Source organism: Mytilus californianus, unplaced genomic scaffold, assembly GCF_021869535.1.
Source record: "Mytilus californianus isolate M0D057914Y unplaced genomic scaffold, xbMytCali1.0.p SCAF_10, whole genome shotgun sequence".
Taxonomy (NCBI): Eukaryota; Metazoa; Mollusca; class Bivalvia; order Mytilida; family Mytilidae; genus Mytilus; species Mytilus californianus.
The window spans coordinates 75,746,933-75,768,676 of NW_026262582.1; the positions used below are offsets into that span (position 1 = coordinate 75,746,933).

Consider the following 21,744-nt stretch of genomic DNA (forward strand, 5'->3'; position numbering starts at 1 on the left):
GATTTTTTGATATAAGTTCCGATTCAGAGACTAGTAGTGCTGCCATTGCTGGTGAGAGGCCACTTGTGAAGCCAAATTGTAATTCTGATTGTTTATCTAATTTCGGAAGTATTCTATTAAGGATAACATGTTCAAAAATTTTTCCAATAATTGACGAGACGGTGATGCCTCTGTAGTTATCAAGTATTTTGTCATCTTTATTTTTCTTGCATACTGCATTAAGAATACCGGTTTTGAATTGGATTGGTACTTTTTTCTCAGCCAAAATTTGATTAAATAGAGAAACAAGATACGGAACAACAACCTCTTCAGCAGATTTGAAGTGTTCAGCAGAAAGCCCATATTCATCGCATGCCTTTCCATTGTTCAGATTTGATATTGCCTCTGAAATTTCGGCGGGGTTGAATTTGTCTGAACTGAAATCAGATAAGCTACAGATTTCTTTTATAATTTCACAGCGGAATTGGCAGTTATTTAGGAAATTTTCATCAAAGTCAGGATCGTCCTTAGGTGTTGCTAAATTTTGAAAATATTTTGCCATTGCCTCCCTTTGTTCTTCTGGATCGGTGAGTTCATGATCATCATATAGTATGGTTGTAGCAAGTTCTTTAGTGCTGTTTGTATTTCTGCGTATTAATCTGTAGAAATTTTTAGAGTTGGGTTCACTTTCCAGTTTTTTATAAAATTCTTTACATTCAACTGCTCTCTCTTGCCGTAATCTTTTTCTAACATTTCTTTTTGCTTCCTTCAGTTCCAAAAAACAAGTGTCTTCACCTCTCTTTCTTCCATGTAGGTCCCATATCCTGTGTTTCTGCTTACTAATCGTTAACAACTTTTTTGCATGTTGCGAAACTTTTAGTCTTGGGCCGCGGATTTTCAGAGTTTTTGTCGGAATTGTTTTCCTTGCAGCTTGTTTAATTGCATCTATAAGACTAGTTGTTTGGTCTTCCGTTGTTACTTTTCGATTTTTATTTTGGTCTAAAGATTTTTTCACTGCTTCACTGTAAATTGTTGGTACACATTTTTCCCATTCTGTTTTATGCAGTACCTCGTTGCTGAAATTTGAAGATTTTTTTAGTTTTTGCTTGTCAGCTTGAAGTGTTAAAAGAGCCTTGACTGGCACATGGGCTGATAAATTTATTGCATCTTGAGAGAGAGTTTGAATAGAGTGGATAAGGTTGCTATTTGATGACAGGATGTAGTCTATTTTAGACGTAGATTTTCCATTATGATGAAAGAAAGAGTGTAGGTGATCATCAGTATCTAGTTGGTGTAGATCATAGTCTTTGACAAACTCTTTTAATATTCTATCATGTTGGTTTTGTCTTGAATTGAGTAAGGTTCCGTTTAGGTCCCCACAGATTATGAAATCCATATAGCAATACTTTTGTATAAGGAATTTAATAATATCTAAATTTTCCCTATATTTTATTACTGAGTTTATATTTAAAGTTGGTAGGTATGAGTTGATAATACAAACTTGTCGATCCTTGGTCTGAATAGAGATTGCAATAACTCTTTCGTTGCCTTCTGGCAATTTTCTAATTAAATCGTTCCACTTTTTAGGCCATAAGATAGCAATACCCGCTTGTCCCCTTGGTGCTTGGAAATTTACAATAGGATCGAATGTATCATGACATCTTATGTAATTATTAAAATTTGGAAATAATTCATCCAGTTTTCCTTTCTCATAGTCCCAAAGCCAATGTTCTTGAGCACACAGAATTGTATCCTGTGCTTTAAGTAGGTTTAAAATATAGTTTTGATTGGTTTTGACCCCTTCAACATTGAAAGTGGTTACTTTTAATCTCTCGTGGTTTGGCTGTAAGAAAGAAACGTGTATTTGTTGTCTGGTGGTTGTTTCCTTAGGCCGGGAAGTTCTAAAAAATTCTGTGATGTGCTATCGACACTACATGAGGCTCCTATATCTTTTTTTGTTTGTTCTATTTCACAGGATGGTGATTGGTGGATATTGGTTGAAGTAGCCGTAGTCACAGAATTGTCAGTGAATGCAATTATATTTCTCTTTTCCTTACAAGATTTGTTTACACTTTGAAACTTTGGACTTTTCCCCTCATCTGTATTAGTTGCCAGTTCAATGTCCATTTGCAACTTTGGACTTTTCGTCTCATCTGTATTAGTTGCCAGTTCAGTGTCCATACTTTGTGCTAGTAGTATTGAGTTGGTGTTATACTCATCTCTTTCTTTTTGATTGATTTTGGAACTCATTTGATCAGATTTGTATTGAGTTTTCGCTTTGTTCAATTCTCTTTGAACAGGTTTTTCTTGATAGTGCGAATCATCTGATAGATTTTTCGGCATTTGATCGTTTTGCCTGTGGTAGGTTGGATGAGTTTTCGTTGATGAAGCTGCATAGTGACTACGATCATTTCTTTGAGAATTTGAGTTGTTAAGTATGTTAGCATGAGGGAGCTGATGCATGGCATTGTAATGAGGAGGAAACGGCTGTCTTGTATGTTGAATATTTGGTGGAGGATGTGTAAGTTGGTAAGCTGGAGTTTGAGGAAACGGATGGACATTTGGATGTTGTTGAAACGAGTGTGGACCTGGATTGTTAAAGTTTGGATGTTGGGTCCATGAAGGCAAAAGACAGACATTCAGATGCCTTTCAAGTTACCAAAGGATCCTGAAGGAATACAAATATTTGGAAGTGGTAGGTTTAACATGATTACTTTTTTTTTTTTTTTGGGGGGGGGGGGGTCTCTATGTACACATGTAGTATTTGGTATTTGTTCAAGTGTTTACTGTGTTTCATATATGTAACCAGTAGCTTTCATGTTGGTATGGGACCAGAGGGATCTGTCCTTAAGGCCAAATAAAAAAAATATGTGTGTTTCCTACATTGTATTTCCTTACCTATATTGTACCCTATATTTTAAGCTTAGGAATATCATACCTTAAAGTTCATAGGCGGATCCAGGGGGCCCCAGTCCCCCCTCCCCTCGTGGGAAAAATTTGGTTGATTATATAGGGAATCACTGAAGCATTCTCTACTAGACATGCTAGAGATCAATTACCAGTCACATAGAAGTTAACAACTTTCTACATGTACATGTAGATTACTGTCATTAACACTGTACAGCCTTCAACAATGAGTAAATCCATTTATAATATTGTATAGTAAGCTATAAATAGCCCAGAAATGACAAATGTAAAGCATTTCAAACAGAAAACTAAGTCTGATTTATATACAATTTAATTTTTTAATAAAAAACAAATATGATATACATGTATACTATTGGAGTAATCTCATATCTGTAGCTAGTTCTGAAGGATCTCCCCTTGATGACCTCTGCATTGTTGTGATGTAAAAGTCCCTCACTGCTGTGCACTGGTCATGAGGAGAACTACTACAAAATGAGATACTATATTTCTGGTTCTATTTTTTACTTTTTTTTTTTATTTCCCTATTAATAAACTTTATATCATATTCTTTTAATATTAAATTGACCTCATTACACTCAATGCCTCTTACCATAATTATATCCTACATATTATCACTTTATTACTTTGTTTATTATGTATTGTGTATTTCACTAATAACTTGTTTTATAATAATCATTGTATTATGATGTTTATGTATCTTGCCTGACAAGGGCCCCTGATTGGTATAATAAAATAATGTCTATACAAAGTACTAGTACATGTACAGAAACAAAGGACATATGAATTACATGCATTACAGGCTTTTAAGGCTTCTTTTTATGGATTTACCTTTGTGTGCTTCCTTGTTATCTTTTATGTTATTTTTTTTTGCCATTTACTTGAATATTGGGGATTTATGGATGCAATATATCTCCAATATGCAACTCCAGATGTACAAAGACCAGTCCTTGGATTGCATGAAACTTCCGAAATCTTCATTATCATGATTACATTATGCCTATGTGAAACTATTATTCTTAGTATGAGTGAGCAACTGAAATACATACATGTACATTGTATTTACTGTTTTTTTGTTTGTTATATATCATGGTGGATATCACTGACTTCATATCACTCTTTACTGTTGCTAGACTAACTTTAAGGAATCTTGGAATTGCATTTGTATTTCACTTTTCTTCCTATTCCTAATTAAGCCTTATACAAACAAAAATATTTTTTTGAGAAAAGGTGTGAATATAAAAAAGAAGATGTGGTATGATTGCCAATGAGACAACTATCCACAAGAGACCAAATGACACAGAAATTAACAACTATAGATAAACGTACGGCCTTCAACAATGAGCAAAGCTCATACCGCATTGTCAGATATAAAAGGCCCGAATGACAAATGACGAAATGTAAAACAATTCGAAAGAGAAAACTAACAGCCTAACTTATGTACAAAAAAATGATTGAAAAACAAATATGTACCACAACAACAAACGACAACCACTGAATTACAGGCTCACAATGAATGAAGGTTATTCAATATTTATATTGTTTTGCTTTATTCAAAAATCTTATGAATATTAACTTGTTTTTAAGGTATCTAAAATGTAGCTGCTACCAGTGCCATTTAAAGTTACCTGAGCAGAAATTTAAGTTAAGGAGAAAGTGATACACAAGGTAATCATGGTAATTTATCAATAGAAAAATATTTTTTTTTAAAGATATTCATAAATTAATTCTTATATCAGAGAATTAACTTGTCAAAACAAATAGAGAAATGTTAGACTGCGTCACTTTTGTTCTCCTGTGTACACTTTTTCAATGCCTTTATTTTACTGCACTGATACTTTTGATTTCTATACACACATTATGTAAAGTACATTAGATTACAACTGGGCTTAAAAAGTTCAATTACATTGATATGAAACTTTGACCAATTTCATTTGTAACTCTATATCATATATGGTGAATCAATGTGCTTGTAACTTTCAGTTAGAGTCTGATGAAATGGTTACAATGTACCTTGGTACACAGGGTTGTCAATAAATTCAAACTATTGTACTGCAGAAGTTAAAATACTAATGCATATGACAACAACACTTCAAAGAGCCCATAATTTTTTAAAACTTGGATCAGATATATAATATAGAAAAATAAATTTACTATTTATTTTTCTATATTTATCAAATCTATTTATAACTTTCTACTTTCACTTTTCAATTATTTCCTCTGCCAGAGCAATATTCATTTTGATACAAGAATATAATGTAGGAAGATATGTACTTCAATTTTAAAAAACAAAATTTAACAGTTGTTTCAAGTTTTTGACATCACATGCTTGTTGAGTTAAACAGGCGATTTTATTTGAATTGAATTTTGTTGTACACACTTGTACATAACCCGCTTCCAAGTTACTCAAAGTACAACAGTGAGTAGTTTATTTCTCCATGATAGAAAACAAAATCTGATCATTCCTTATTCATCTTTTAAAATCAGTTGGCAGTCTGGCCAAAATGAATTCTTGAAAATACAACATGATAAATGTAGTTGAGCATGTTGAGATAGAACTACACTTTGAATGAATTAAATTCAGTTGAACTTGATTTTATCGTTTATGACATTTGGTTTCTATGATTTTCATGCTTACGTTTTTTTTTAAACATGATCATACATGTACCATTAATTGGCACTAATACATTTGAATTTTAATATTTTCATTTCTGTGTTGCAGATTTTCCAGAAGAACTACATAATCATTAATGAGCTACATAATCAGTCACATATAAAGTCTTGGCGGCAGCATGTTATAAGATGTTTGAACCAAGACCGTTGACATACTACCCTTTTGGATGAATTAAAGCCTGAAGAAGTTTTGATCATTATGGACTGGGCCATGAATTATTTGCCCTAATCCTTCAAGGAAAAGGAATCAAAGTGGTTTGGTTAGAAGGGACTGAATTGGCTTGTGTGTGTCTGCACCTTCAAAGATAATGACTTGATTGATTATTTGTGAAAATTGTTTTCATAGAATTATAAAGAAAATAATGCTTTTAGCTAGTTTTTGTCTTGCCAGTGAAAAAAAAAGTAGCACTATGCGAGACTTAGGGATTACTATCTGACTGCATCAGTGTGAACTATTTGTGTAAATCTTTATATTTTAGAAGGGAGAAGACCTGGATGCTTCACACCTTGTATGCAGATACCTTATGCTAAGAAGTTTCCTTCTGTCATGTGTCCCTTTTCCTTGACCTCATTTTCATGGTTTAGCAAAACCATAAAATATATATCTACCAGGTGGTTAGTGTTGAAAAACTTTAAAAACAAATTAGTTGTTTTGTCATGTGAATTTCTCACTTATTGTGAATAATAAGATTTTTTATGCCCTTCTTAGGACATTATGTTTTTTTATCTGTACGCGTTAGTTTGTTCGTCTGTCTATTCGTTCTTCCATAGCCCACTTCAGGTTAAATTTATTGGTCAAGGTAGTTTATGATGAAGTTGAAGTCCAATCAACTTGAAACTTATCACACATTTTCCCTATGATATGATCTCTCTAATTTTAATGCCAAATTAGAGTTTTGACCTCTAGTTTCAGTCCACAGAACACAGTATTAGAAAATGATAGTGTGTGTGGGGCATCTGTGTACTTTGGACACATTCTTGTTGTTCCTTGTAATGCCTACATGTCTGTCAGAGAGGGTTCACATGACCATGACCTCATTTCATGGATCAGTGATCAAGGTTTAAGTAAGGTGATTAGGTCCTTTTCTCAGATACTATAAACAGTAGGTCAACTGTATGTGTGTATGGTATGATTGTAAAGGGACACAATAACTACTAAATTGAAAGGGGTTCATACCCCCCTCCTTCCATTTTTTTTCCAAAGTTCACATGGAATTCCTCTAAAATTTTAAAGAATAAGTAAATTTTTCAATAATTTAAAGGGTTTTATCCCTGCATTGTAAACATATCTAAAAAGCTTTCATGTATTTATTATTGAGCTGATACTGTCACTCTGTCAGAGTTAACATCCAGAAAAGGGGTGACAAATACATGTATTTTTAAAGGGTTATTTGAAAGTATAGAGTCAATATTTAATATGTATGCTCCTAACAATGATTATATTCAGAAAATTATAGTTTGAACAAATAATGTTTAGGTGATTTGAAATGAAAATTTGTCAATCTAGTCATTTCTCTCCATGGCAACCAAATTTACTTTTGAAACTAATTTCTTTATTTTGAATAATTTGATGATACTTGATGGAAAAAATACAGAAATAAAATGCTTGATTAAATTATTTTATCATTATAAAGCATACATTTATTAAAAATGTGTATTTCTCAAAATCGTTGTGTTCTGTTTCCATGGAAACTGGTAGTTTGATTTGAGGATAATTATAAATAAATAACTGTTTTCTTTACTTTGTTATAATGTTTAGGTATAATAGAAGTTGAAAAGACATAATCAAATGAATTGTGCTATGAATACATGAAAAAAATTTAGCTTACTGTAAAAAAAAATATCAACAAAAAAAAAAATGAGACAAAAAAAACTTTTTTTCCCCAAAAACCTAAAGGAGGCTACAAACGATTATTTTTAATATGTTATAGAAAAAGGTCCAATGAACAAATGCTAAAACACAGGTTATTCATAGGACCCTGTTCATGGAAGAAAATAGAATTTGAAAAACGTTATTTTCACTCCTTTTAAGAAATTGAAAAACTGCAACGATTGGTTGCCATGGAAACAAGAGTTGCCATAGTTGCAACTTCTGTTTATCAACTTTAATTTTTAGAACAAATGTAAAACTATGATAATATGTAATTGTTTTATTTTGTTCAACACATGTTTTACTGTTATTTTTTTTTAGTTTTCTATCAAAATAGAACATATGAAGCCCAAAAAAGTCAATTTAACAACCATCACTGTATCACCCTCTGCATGATTCTTAGGTGGAGCTATACTTAAAGTAAAAGTATTATACCGCTGTGAGATGCTAAACAATTTCAGAAAAACATCAACTTTATATTATACACAGGTAAATTGGAATAATTTTGATCTTTAGAAGACTTCTTCTTCTTTCTGTATAAACTTCCGTTTAGGATTACCAAGAAATGTCTTGTATATCAATAAAACTGTTCTAAAACTTGATACATGTGGGGTGAATATCAATATTATGTCTGTTTCCTTTGTTCACACATTAGTGTCAATGTAAAAGGATTTGTAAGAGGTTTAGCTAGCTATAAAACAAGGGTTATTCCACCATAATCTACATAAGAAAATGTCTATACTAAGTCAGGAATATGACAGTTGTTATCCATTTGTTTGATGTGTTTGAGCTTTTGATTTTGCCATTTGATTAGGGACTTTCAGTATTTTTTGCTATTTTACTTGTAATCATTTTTTGGACCATATGTGTCATCGCTTAGTTCTTTCGTTCGTCGTCTTGCACATTGAGCTAACTGTTTAATACCAGTAAACTTTGAACTAGGAAACTTCAGGTTTTTTTTTTTTATTTTTACATCTCTGGTCAATTAGTTGTTTAAACTGATAAAATGTGTAGTGGTGCATGTAGCTAGAATGCTTTTTTATAGAACGTTGTTATCCATCATACTGTTGTCCGGAGTTCTTAGCTTTTTTGTTCTAAGTGTGATGTTCAGTGTCGGCTCGAATTGTTTGCTAGCTTAAATGGTCGATAGAAATTGGTCGCTAGGTGGAGTCGGTTATACCGCTCAATAGTACCGGAATGTTTGATATATAATCTATTATGCATAAAATATGATGGCATTATTACCTGCTAATTAAATAAATATTTCCTTGAAAAGAAAAATAGCTAAAAGTTTATATATTTTTTTTTTATATTCTAGCAGTCCAAATTATGTGTGAAAACAAATCTGCATTTGGTAAACATGACCGATAGACAGGGTTCAACTAATAGTTATTTTAGTTTATGTCTCAGCAAGATGTCTTAGTAAATTCAGTGCGTTAACGACTAACACGGCAACTGATACATTTTACTTAGCGCTGTATTTTAGTAGTCCTTCACTAAACTAGAATGAGATATTTGAATTCATTTTTTTTACCGGAGTGTGTAGATTGTCTATTGAAGTAAATAAATCTTAGGTAGATTATTAATTTAATCTTGACAAAGATACAGAGATGTGTTAATTATGTTGATCCCTATCATTTCAAATTTAGTGTGAAAGAAAGCCTGTTCTAAATGATTAGAATGAAGAAAAAAGTATATATAAGATTTGAATTTTCTCTAAAGAGACATTGATTGTCGAAATGCACATTTGGTGCAGAAACATTAGTACCGTTTATGTTATTACTACCACTGGGTTGATGTCTTTGATGGTAGACTAATAGTCCCCGATGGTATAATCATCATGTGGCCAGTAACCAGTACTTTGGTGTTGGCAGAAGCATATTCAATTTGTGTTATTAAAATTTGCTGTTACAAAATCAATAAAATCATTAAAAATAGAATCAAAATATTGGAGAGTATTTCCCGTATGCAAAGCTCTGATTCTTTGCTTAGCATTGGCTATCCTTTTTTTTGTCTTTTTTTGGTTGATAGCTCTTCATCCTTTTAATAAACTTAGGATTTGAAAAAACAAAATGGTCTCGAGCATCTTCAAGAGACATCGTTTGCAGAATTCGCATTTGGTGCAGAAACATTGGTACCCTTCATGTTATTACCTAAGTTATCCAAACAAAAATAATTAAGGATGTCATTCAGCCCTATACATTTCTGTTGATGACAATGTTGTTATGTTTGATTTTACAGTTTTGTCTTAAATCTTTTAAAATAAAATCAACTTGTATCTAATGAAGCATGTATGGTATACGGTTTATTATATGATACACTCTGTTCTGATAAACCGCTGACGATACGTGACTGTTTAACAGAAAAGGTCAGCAAATAGAGGTACAACTAGGTGAAAGTTCAGATGTTTAATTAGGGAAACATACACCTGATTTATGTAAAAAGGCAGATAAATTCAGTTCACGTCGGATTGAAACATTCAATGTTTTCTTGAAAAGAACATAAAGAAAAATTATTAGAGTTTATGTCTAGAAATCCCAATTATGTGTGAAAAACAATTATGCACTTTGTAAACATATTCGCTAGCCAATGTTTAACCAATAGTAATACCAGTACTATCAGTTTACGACTCAGTCGGTTTTTCTTAGTCCTTCACCATGTTAAAGGGCGTTCATTCCATAAAATAAAACGCCATCATTAATCTATTTGAAGTTGTCTTTTAATATAGTCCGTTGGTTTACTGAAAATACGATATTAGTATTGTCGTTACCACTGTTAAATTTTTGTTATTAGATTTGAATAGACGTTATAAAGGAACAATTACGTTATCAAGAAAAAAGTACGCTATAAAAAAAAATAACGTAACGATCAAAATCGTATTTGTCGAAGAAAAATCATAGTTACTAAGGTAACATGGTGTTACATGTTACAATGATTATTGTTGTTATTGAGATAATCTTGATATCGTTCAAGTAAATTGGTTGTAATCAAGTTAAAATCATCGTTGTTAAGATAGTAAATCGTCCTCATCACGATATATATTTTTTGCAATCTGCATTATCAATTTGTCGATGTTAAGGTTATGTCGTTATCAAGCTAAATTTGTATTATATAAACATTGTCATAATTAATTTACTATTGTTGTTATACATATTACAATCGTTGTTAATAGATTGTATTTGTTTTATCTCGTTTGGATCCTCTTAATAATGCCAGGTAAAGACGTGTGTTATTGTTTAAATCAGAGTCTAACACGGTATGAATTGTCACTCCCTAATACCTCATGTATTTATATCTTAGTTGGCCATCAAATGTTTTATATTATGCCAAGTGAAAAGACACTTAGAATGTTTACACTCTTCATTTGTGGTATTCTAAGTGTGAACATCGTGTTCATTTCGCCACTAAGCCAGTTTGGCAATAACTGTTAGTGTCATTTTAAATTCTCTATAATTGTATTTGTTAAAACTGTTAAAAACTGTAAATTCTTAATGCGATCGAATATCTCGATATACAATTCAAGTGGATTGTTGTGTATTATTATCTGAATACATAAATATAATTTATTCGTTGCTTCTGACGCAAACTTGGATGCTATTTTTTTTCAATTTGCAGACCTTTTTTTTTCATGAAACAACTTGCGATTCTCCATGTTCTCGAGAATATCGGAGCCCTGTCTCCCAAGGGAAAAAAAACAATTAAATCTGTACATTTCCATTCCAACACTGTGATTGAACTAAATGAAACATCTGACAGTGTATAACATTGACGATTAGTAATGAATATGATCGTGTTACATAAGAACGAATTTAGAACACAAAAACTCCTGTTATCAATTAATCACTTTATTGTTGAACTTATTGTTCAATTTTCGAATTGAAAAAAAGGTAGACAAAATGTTAAGAGCATAGAATTAACGTATAGTTTATACTTCAAGTAAATATCTGCTGAATTTGTGTTCTGGTTGTGACATCTATGTCAGTTAAACGGAGATAAGTTGCTTTTAAGGAATTCCGATTTTAATGCTTGGCAATGTTCTAACTGTTTTGTTTTCGTTTTGTGTATTATTATTATAGAGTTTATTGTATCGCCTACAATAGCATCATAATAGTTTTGTAAAAACAAGAGTGTACACGCTGAAATTTCTCGCCTGTTACTAACATTTGATTTTGTCATAAAGTCTAAAAGATAAAAGTTTTACTACAATCATTACAAAAACTTAACATTTTTCAAGATCTATGATAATGAGGTTAAGACCAGATAAATCAAGTCAGACACACATATACACTTTACATTTTCTTAATACACCAATTATTGTTGACCTAATGCTTTTAGTACTTGAAAAAAGGTCAAAAACACAAAAACGTAAAATTAGTAAATGAACCATGAAAATAAGGTCAAACTCAGACGAAACCTGCTAGTCAGACATGTACAACTTGCAATCATTCCATAAGCCAAATAGAATTGACATATTGCTGAAAGTATTTCAAAAACAGACAATAAAACAAAAAGTTAACATTGACCATTCATGGCAATAAACAATGAAAAATAGGTCAACTATATCAGGTGAATTAAATGATGGTAAGGTGTACACGTATGTTTGGCATGTACACCTAACCATCATTCAAATCACCTCATATATTTGACATATTGCTTATAGCACTTGAAAAATAGAGCAAAATACAAAAAACTTAACAATCACAAATGAACCATGAAATTGAAGTGAAAATCAGATTAAAACTATCAGACTGACATGCGCCCATTACAATCATTCCATACACCAAATGTAGTTTACCTACTGCTTATAGTATATGAGAAACGGACCCTAATCATGTAATTTCAACCTAAATCATTGATCAATGAAAGAGGTGAAGGTCAGGTGAACTCAGTCTGACGGACATGTGGACGTTGCAAGGAATTCAAATACCATATAAAGTTACCTTTTTACTCATGATGTGAACAATACGCATGACAAAAAAAAATCATTTTCGCACAGCAATGGAATTTAATTTTAACTTAGCTCCTATAGCTTTCAAACAAACTGTACATTATTAAAAACAAATCAAACAATGATAATTTGAGGGGCAATAATTCAATAACAAATATTTCTAAGGTAAATACATCTTGTCGCGCTGTTACTTTTTTCTTACACGTCTTGTTGTTTTATACATACATCAGGTCGATAGTTCTCTTATTTGAATTCTTTTAAAATTGTCATTTCTTGGCATTTTATAGCTTTCTATGCGATATTGGTTTAAATTGTGTCATTGTTATGGGCCTTTAGGTGACCATTAGTTGCCAATTTCTACATCATTTGGCCTCTATTAGAGAGTTTTCTTATTTACTATAATCCCAAATCGTGTTACTTTCATATAGCCACAATAGTTTTGAGTTGACAACCGACAAATTTTGTATAGCCCAAATAGTTTTTAAGTCGACAACCAACACATCTAATATAGCTCCAATAGTTTATACATTGACCACCAACAACTGATTATCAATAGTAAACAAAAACAGGACCGTACATCGTAATATAACAGATAACAACACCACGCACAATTATCTTATGCATAGATACAGTTTGAGATGTTGGCCATTGATGTAGTTAGGTCCTTAATTTCTAAGCATGAGGGCCAGGTTTTAGATCAACCTGAAAGAAAATCACCTACATGTTTCTTTATAGTTTACTGTTCATAGGTGAAGGAAACAAACTTTGTTTTCAAAAAGGTATTGACAACGGACCCAAAGTATAGACAAAAGAGTACATGCTCATCAGTCAAGGAAAAAATAAAAGAAGTAAATAAACTCATCATAGATACACGGATTAAATTTTGCATTTACACCAGACGCGCATTTCGTCTACAAAAGACTCATCAGTGACGCTCGAATCCAAAAGAGTTAAAAAAAAAAGTCAAATAAAGTACAGAGTTGAAGAGCACTGAGAACCAAAATTCCTAAAAGTTTTGACAAATACAGCTAAGGTAATCTATTCCTAAGGATAAAAAGCCTTAGTATTTCAAAAATTCAAAAGTTTTGTAAACAGTCAATTTATTAATATGACCATATCAATGATTATTTATGTCAGCACAGAGGTGATGACTACTTGGCTGGTGATACCCTTCGTTATGTTAGCACCTGTTTTAACCATGCTTTATCTTACTTTTTCAGAGTTCAAAAACTTTGCTGTTTGTTTTCTAAAATGAGAAAATGCTATAAATAGGTATCCGACATCTAGAAACATTTATTCATGCTTCACTTTTGTATGTCATATGCTATACATTCTAGACGCATTGCATGTGCATTAAAAACAATACAAATTTCGGTTGATTCAAACAATTTGACGGTCGAATAGCAATGTAAACTGTGTAACGTCATAACAAAAGAATATTCATAAGGGTTCCGCGGAACATAGTGTCTCGCTTACTTATGACTCTAATTAATGTTTTAAGAAATTTAACTGCAGACTGTATGTAATGTTAACTGGAAGATATAAATAACATACGGACAAACTGGAAATTCATTTTTACAATTTCCTTATAGATACTAGCTTTTGATCATAAACAAGCTTCTGTCCAAGTTTGGTAGAAATCCAGGATAGTTTCAGAAAGTCATCAAAAATTTTAAAAACTTTAACCACAGAGTTAATGTAATGTTAACTGTCAGAAAAACTAAGTCCATTTATAAGTAAATACGAAAAAAGGAATTTAAAAAAATATATATATTTTTGGATACTTTCTTGTGTTCATAAACAAGCTTCTGTCTAAGTTCAAGAGTAATCCAGGATAGTCTAAGAAAGGTATTAACATTTTAAAAACTTTAACCACAGAGTGAATATTTGTGGACGCTGCCGCCGACGACGACGATGTCATCGACAGAATGTAGGATCGCTATGTCTCGATTTTTCGACAAAAGTCGAAGGCTCGACAGAAAAGATTCGGAGAAAATTGCTGACTTTTCAAAGTAATCTACATATTTGTTTTATATGTCAACTTTTCATCATGTCCCAATAATAAAAATGCACAGTAGTTTATATTGTGTTTGTGTGTTTAATCATCATTTTTCTTTAATAAGTATAAGTATGAATGTCAAAGAAACTTACTTAAGTAAACAATACATTATTTAGACGTATCTAAACCTACACAGTGTATATAAAATTTAAGATTTGAGTTAATCTGATTGATTTTAAGAATAAAATATTAACAATCTTTGTGATTAAGAAACATCAACAATAACATAACTTGAAATTCAATTTTGGGCATATCCACAAGTTTCATCCAACACTTATTTCATTATCTTTGCATGCTATTTTGTCTAATGAACCAAAAGTAAAATCACAAAAATACAGAACTAAAAAAAAATTCAAAACGGAAAGTCCCTAATCAAATGGCAAATATCAAAAGCTCAAACACAGCAAACGAATGAATATCAACTGTCATATTCCTACTTTGTACAGGCATATTCTTATGTAGAGAGTGGTGGATTGAACCTGTTTTAAAGCTAGCTAAACCTTTCACTTGTTTGACAGTCACATCAAACTCCATTATATTGACAATGATATGTGAACCAAACAAACAGACATAATAGGTAAAAATGTTAAAACTAGGGGAACAGGAGTCAGCATGGTGTTATAATACAAAAATTATCATGGAGTTTTACCACCGTTTTTAACTTTCGAGTTTTAAAAGAGACACAAAGGAAATAGATTTTTAAAAAACCACAAATATCGGTATGTGTAAAAAAAGGATATACAAGAACACCTTGTTCGTATATGAGAACAACGAGATGAACAATGCATATTATGACAGTGCAATCTAGGCTTTTTCTTATTCATTACCATTTATAACACAGAAGCTGAAAATGGTATTATTTTTGTTCTAAAAAATAAAAGAACAGAGTTGCTATGTCCCCGCGTTGCACATATTTCATCTGTCCTAGGTATAAGGGCAATAACTATAAAAAGCACATCCTTTTTTCAAACCTATGATAAAAGTTTCATAAAATCTGGCAAGAATTGCACATACGAGAGCGCTAACAATGCAATTTTCCATATATTTAAAAATCTCTTTTTGAAATAAATAATTATCGTCACTGATTTTCGAACTCTTCCAAGACCTTGCTTATATAAACCTATGATATAAGTTTCATAAAAGAATTCTACACGTGAGAGCGGTAACAAGACCTGACAGACTGACGCACAAACATACGAACGGATGGATGGACGCCCGGTATTTCAGTGGTATCCCAAATTTACAATTGGACTCGAAAATGCAACACATTTTTATAAAATATTCTAATGTTAGCACGAACGAATAGTTTTTTTAAGGTAAAATTGTTCAGATGAGTCACTTCATCTTTGTAATAGTTACTATAAACTGTGATAATTCATAATTATCATAATAGCCCTTAAAATTTGTACAAATGGATAAAAATGGGAAAATCTTTAAAAATGTGGTACATTCAAATGGCCATAGCAAAGATAAAGTGCACCCTCATAAGATATGTTCTTTATCACTTACTTTCTTACAGTCATATAAACCCCAAAAAATATGTTAAGAAAAATATTGATTTTAGAAGTTGTTGTCTCCTCAAAGGTGTACATCCTAAACTGATGCATTGCACATTACTTAAGTAAGTGAATACAGTACTGGTATTTGTCATTACAAAATGCCAAATGGACTTTTTTATGATATTCTATTAACTAAGAAGTTGCACTATATATATAAATGTTTTTGGAGTAAATATAACACTTTTTAACTTCAGATAATGGATTGAAATGAATTTAAATTTTACCCAATATTCATGAGTCATAATATCCAAATTCAAACAGAGAGACTTTAAAGAAACTGTGTCTTTAACATTGGTCTGTGTGCATGTAGATGAGAATGAAATTCATAAAAAAAGTCCCTGCTTTTCCTTATCTTTGCTGATCATTTAGTCTGTTTAATTTATATCTATCTTCTGTAGTTCTTGCTCAATAAAGGCAACAGTGGTATACCGCTGTTCAAAATTCATAATCGATTGAGAGGATAACATAAGGAAACACATCAACTATAAAAGGTAAACAAAGGAACAACAGAAACACTGAAGTTCAACAAAAACAAACGCAAAGATGCATAGAAACGAACTATTTGATATAACTTTCATATTCCTGACTTGGTACAGGACATTTTAAGAAAACCATGGTGGGTTGAACCTGGTTTTATGGCTAGCCAAACAAAAAGAGGGTAAAAAATCCTCATTCAAGGGGAATCATTCATATAAAGAGTAACAAGTCTTATAACTATATAAGTAGATCTGGCTTTGCTGATCCTTTTGGGAATTTAAAGTGTCTATTTATCTATTTTAAATCTTATCATATAAGGAAAAACGCAAAAAACAATGGTAAAAAAAGTCATTAAACTGCATAACTCCAATACGGAGTCGTCGGACGAATTTCTCTATATTGTCTTCATTGTGATGATCATTTTCGGTTATTTTAGTTTATATCTTTCTTTGAAAGTAGTTTTAAAGATATAAGGCAAAAACACATCACAATGTTGAAAATTGTCACCAAAGGGCAATAACTCTCGTAAGAATTCGACTATGCAGACTTAGTTGTAGACCTTGTCTTGCTCATCCCGTTTGCAGTATAACTATTATAGTTTTCTATATAAAAATGCAAAATGAAACAAAATGATAAAACTTGTTATTTCAAGCGAAAAACTCATAAAAGAAGTCATCAGAAAGTTTTGACGTCAAAGCTCACAATTTGAACATTTCTGTTTCTGTCAGATAATCTTTATCAGGCTTAAATATTAAATTTTAATCCTGGTATCTGTGATGAGTTTATTTGCAAAACATCAGACAAAACTTGCATTTTAATGTTTTTGTTTTATCATTTGGCCATCGGCCAGTTATTTAAACTAAGTGGTGACTATAGCCAAGTTTGGAAGATGATTTTTTGGAAAAAATACGATGACGGACGACGACAGACAACGGACGCAAAGTGTTGAGAAAAGCTCACTTGGTCCTATGGGTGAGCAAAAAGTTAAGATTTTCCAGAATTCATTAATGACTTTATCAACAACAACAGCACGTTGCTTGACAAATCGTTAAATTCTTTTTTTGGCATATTTTCACCTGTAACATCAAAACCATATTGTTAAATTCTTTAAAAAGAATGATTTTCTCAAAACCAACTTAAAATTTACAAATGTCAGAGTTTTAATTTTGGACTGTTTAAATGAAATTCCCATTGTTGCCACTGAAACGTAAAACATTTTTGTTGAAGGTAATACTTAAAAAGTGTTGGTACTTTTTGCCAAAAAATGAAAGTCTGAAGCTTCTTTATATAGTATATAACCAAAATACCTTACAACACAATTATTTTCATTTACCTGTGTACATTATTCTATTTGGCGGCATTTTGTTCAAGGTTATTGTTGTGTATCTGAAATTGTTTAACATCCAACCCTTTATTTTATTGATTTTGTATTTACATTGTGTCATGTATCAAATGTATTCGTTCAGAGTATGTTCACTTGTTTTGGTATATCTTTTGATTGAGTTAATCCATTTCAAATGATATTTTATAGTGTGTCTTTCTATGTTGTGATGTTACATCATTATTTCAGGTAAGACTGAATGTTGGTATCTATTAAAACGTTCAAACCCGCTGCATTTGTTTGCACCGTTTTTAAACCAGGAACCTGATATTCAGTGGTTGTCGTTTGTTGATGTGATTCATAAGTGTTTCTCGTTGTTAGTTTTTTCATATAGATTAGACCGTTGGTTTTCCCGTTTGAATGGTTTTACACTATTCATTTTTCGGGCCCTTTATAGCTTGCTGTTCGGTATAAGCCAGGATACGAGTGTTGATCACAATACAATATTTGAGTGTTTATTTCAATACAAAGATATGAGTGGTTATTATAATACAAAGATATGAATGTTTATTAAGATACAAAGATTGCATGTTTATTACAAAATCAAATAAGAGTGCATATTACAGTGTTTGCCATAATAAACAGTAAAAGAGGGATGAAAGATACCAGAGGGACAGTCAAACTCATAGATCGAAAACAAACTGACAACGTCATGGCCAGAAATAAAAGACAAACAGACAAATAATAGTACAGATGACACAACATAGAAAACTAAAGACTAAGCAACACGAACCCCACCAAAAACTGGGGGTGATCTCAGGTGCTCCGGAAGGGTAAGCCGATCCTGCTCCACATGTGGCACCCGTCGTGTTGCTCATGTTATTGCAAAGCCGGTAAAAAGTCTAATTCGGTTGGTCACATTCGTGAAAATGGAACGGGGTTGTAGTTACGACATAAGGAACATATCCGATATCATCTGTGAAACGGATATTCCATAACGGTCAGCCAACTCGTGATGGTGTCCGTAAAATTTACGGAGTGATGATTTCAACTGCACCATTTGAAACTCTTGGTTTTAATATGAAAAGGTCACAATTGGGAAGCTGAAATCATCTCTTTTGTCGTAAAGTGTTGTTTTCAACCGACCCTCATAGTCAAGTCAATTTCTAGATATAAGTCCTAATCAAATGGCAAAATCAAAAGCTTTAACACATCAAACGAATGGATAACAACTGTCATATTCCTGACTTGGTAAAGGCATTTTCTTATGTAGAAAATGGTGGATTGAACCTGGTTTCATAGCTAGCTAAACCTCTCACTTGCATGACAGTCGCATCAAATTCCATTATATTGACAACGATGTGTGAACAAAACAAACAGACACAATAGGTAAAAATGTCACAAATAGGGGTACAACAGCAACACGAACCCCACTAAAAACTGGGGGTGATCTCAGGTGCTCCGGAAGGGTAAGCAGATCCTGCTCCACATGTGGCACCCGTCGAGTTGCTTATGTTATTACAAATCCGGTAAATAGTCTAATTCGGTAAGTCACATTCGTGAAAAGGGAAGGGTATTGTAGTTACGACATAAGGAACATATCCGATATCATCTGTGAAACGGTGCTTCCATAACGGTCAACCAACTCGTGATGGCGTCCGTAAAATTTACGAAGGGATGACTTCAACTTCACCATTTGGAACTCTTGGTTTAATAGCTTCCTTGTGAGCAACAATCCTCTATCAAGGAAATCATGATAGGAAACACAAGCCCGGGAATATATTATCAATTGGGAGATACATACTCCGTATGCAGGCGCTGCTGGAATGTTGCTACATAGAAATGGAAAGTTCACAATTGGGAAGCTGAAATCATCTCTTTTGTCGTAAAGTTTTGTTTTCAACCGACCCTCATTGTCAATTTCTAGATGTAAGTCAAGATATGAGGCAGACTTAACTGTATCTGTAGTATCCTTTATCTCTAGTTCGATTGGATAGATTCGTTCAACATAGTCACCAAATTTTGTATTATTTAGTGAGAGAACATCATCTTTATAGCGGAACGTAGAGTTAAAGGATATTGCTAAGTTCTTATCTCTCTTCCTAAGAAGCTCCTGTATGAAGTCAGCCTCATAATAATAAAGAAACAAGTCGGCAAGAAGAGGGGCACAATTGGTTCCCATTGGAATTCCGACAGTCTGTTGAAAAACACGTCCTCCAAACGTAACAAATATGTTGTCAATCAAGAAATCAAGCATCTTGATAATGTCAGTTTCAGAGAATTTTTTGTTTGAATCAGACTGATTCTTTACAAAGTAGGATTTATCCCTCCCCAAGACAAGATACTTGTATCTACGTTCGCCATTCATTTTAATGAAACAAAGTAATACCAACTCTTTCAATTTGTCTTTTAATTTGGAATGGGGAATACTTGTGTAAAGTGTAGAAAAGTCAAATGTTTTAATACTATTGCAAGATGAGAGAGTCTTAGATTGTATGTACTCTAAAAGATCTTTGGAATTCTTTAGTATCCACATCTGATTCACGCCACCTCTAGAATAGGCAGTTTCACAATAACTTTGGAGCCCGGCTTTGATTGCTGATAAAATAGATGTTAATAATTTAGAAAGAGGTTTCGTGGAGCACTTGGAAGACCCAGCAATATACCGTTGTTTGTAAGGACAATTATGTAGTTTAGGTATCCAATACAGTGATGGAAGATCCAGTTCTTCGTCTTTGGTTGAAATTCCAAAGGAACATAGAACAGACCTATGATTATCTAGGATTTCCTCTTTGGTAAGTGTCGTGAGGGTATATGTTGAGTTTCCAAGTGAATTGTCAATACCTAATTCATTTATCAAGCAGTTTATGTAATGATATTTACACACAAAAACGATGTTGTTTGGGGCTTTATCTGCGGGGACATTGATGTATCGTGGGTATTGATATGCCCATTTAGTTTCTTAATTCGGATTTGTATCAACGACCTCACAGCCTTAATCCATTCGGAAAGAGTATCTACGTCTTCTTTCTCGCGTTTAGCCCATTGCCTGGCATAATCCTCGACTGAATCCATCAGTATTTTGAAGTTGTATTTCCAATTGATGGATTTAGGCTCACGATATTTCGGACCTTTGGATAACAAATTTCGCAGGGAAGTGTTATCGACAATGTTGAGGTCTCCGGTAATAACGTGGCCAGCCGGATTATATGTGAATTGGGAACTAGCACAGGTGCAATCAGGAGGTTTAGACTTGAAGTCGTCAATGTTGAGATCCTGCGAAACGTGTTTGTAATTGAAAATTTTAGTTGCAATTGGTTTGGTATAGGTATAAGAAATTATTGGTACAGACTGATCTTTAAAATAAGGAGGTATTTTCGACTGAACTAATTTATGATGAAGGATATTGCCTAAGTTGACGCCATTGTAAGTGTGCCCTTAAAAACGTCCTTATTTGATAGTCTATCACAATTAATATATAGAAGGTCTTTAAGAAAAAAAATATTTTATATAAAAAAGAAAATGTGGTATGATTGCCAATGAGACAACTCTCCACAAGAGTCCAATGCATTTATGTATTTAACATGTGTAAAATCAATTACATACACTATATGCATATACTGACCAATTTAATATACTCCATACATACACTGACAATTACATTTACATATACCCTATATATATACTGATTAATAACATACACTTCATGGATATACAAACCAAATTACATACAGTGCATGTATATACTTACTAAGTACACGCATTCCATACATACACTGACCAACGACAAGCATTTCATACATACACTGACCAATCACAAACATTCAATACATACGTTCCAGACCATATGAGTATTTGGACCGTACGCGTACGATACAGACCATATGCGTATACTCGTACGCGTATGGTTGGACCATACGAAAATACTCATAC

The 21,744-nt window shown here is 32.5% G+C and overlaps 1 protein-coding gene and 1 long non-coding RNA gene across 2 annotated transcripts in view; one reads left to right on the forward strand and one right to left on the reverse strand.

Moving 5' to 3' along the window:
- Nucleotides 1-21,744, reverse strand: part of LOC127718542 (uncharacterized) — a 191,426-nt gene that overhangs the window by 127,326 nt on the left and 42,356 nt on the right. The window lies entirely within an intron of this gene.
- On the forward strand, nt 2,602-5,944 carry LOC127718554 (uncharacterized). The gene is made up of 3 exons (XR_007989894.1): nt 2,602-2,674; nt 4,492-4,572; nt 5,627-5,944. It is a non-coding gene; the product is annotated as an uncharacterized LOC127718554 (long non-coding RNA).